Genomic DNA, 1,020 nt, shown 5'->3' on the forward strand with positions numbered 1-1,020 from the left:
TAATAAAAATAATTATATATAAAAACTTATATATAATTTCTTTCTCTATCTTCTTTGATTGTATCCAAAAGAAGAAAAAAATTAAAAAAGAAAGATAGCAATAAGTAGTAAGATAGAAGAATTGACATAATAGTGCAAGTGTGCAACTATGTATGTATGTGCTTGTGCTTGTGCTTGTACTTGAGCTTGTGTTTGGGATATGTATATGAATATGACATCATAATTCATTCTTCAAAGCCCTAACCAATTGGAACTTGCCAATGTCATAGATTAGTTCCCCATGATATCAAAATAAAGACATGTTTGTCAAAATTAAATGGCAATAGTCCATCCACACTTGAAAGCACTCTTTATTATATATTATCTATATTATATTACACAAAAAAAAAAAAGTAAAAAAGAAAAAAAGAAAAAAAGATGAGATTATTATTTATGTCAATGTTTCCATTTATACATGCCGGGATTCCGTCCTTGCCACTAAGTTATATATTGACCATACATGTCTCTGATATCTTTTATTTTTATAGGTAGAGAGGTACATATATTAGCTATCTATAGCAGTAGTATTGATGGAAACCACTTAATTTAGAGTGGCATATATAATTATGAGGACCACAAACCAAAGGGAGGGGGTGGGGTGGTTCTGGGGTTGCTTTCAAGTATGTGATAACTATGACAAGTAAAGCACACTGCTCTCTATATGTTTATATCTATATCTTCATCTATATTTATATATAATATGTAGGACATACTATCTTAGCTACTTTCATGTTTATTATGTATTATGGGAGTGGTTCCTCATTGGGAGAGTTCAATCAATTCCTATGTTCAAAATTATTAGGTTTGTGAGCTAATTAATTTGGTGGAAATAAAATAAATTTGCTTAATTTTAGTATGAGAAATATTCAAAGCCCAACCGGATTTATTTAGCCATTATTTTTAGTCATTAATCTAATTCTTTTAATTAGTCTACTAATTTAACAAGATACTTTTAGCTTACATTTTTAAATATTATATAAT

Source organism: Arachis ipaensis, chromosome B03 (genome assembly GCF_000816755.2).
Source record: "Arachis ipaensis cultivar K30076 chromosome B03, Araip1.1, whole genome shotgun sequence".
NCBI classification, from domain to species: domain Eukaryota; kingdom Viridiplantae; phylum Streptophyta; class Magnoliopsida; order Fabales; family Fabaceae; genus Arachis; species Arachis ipaensis.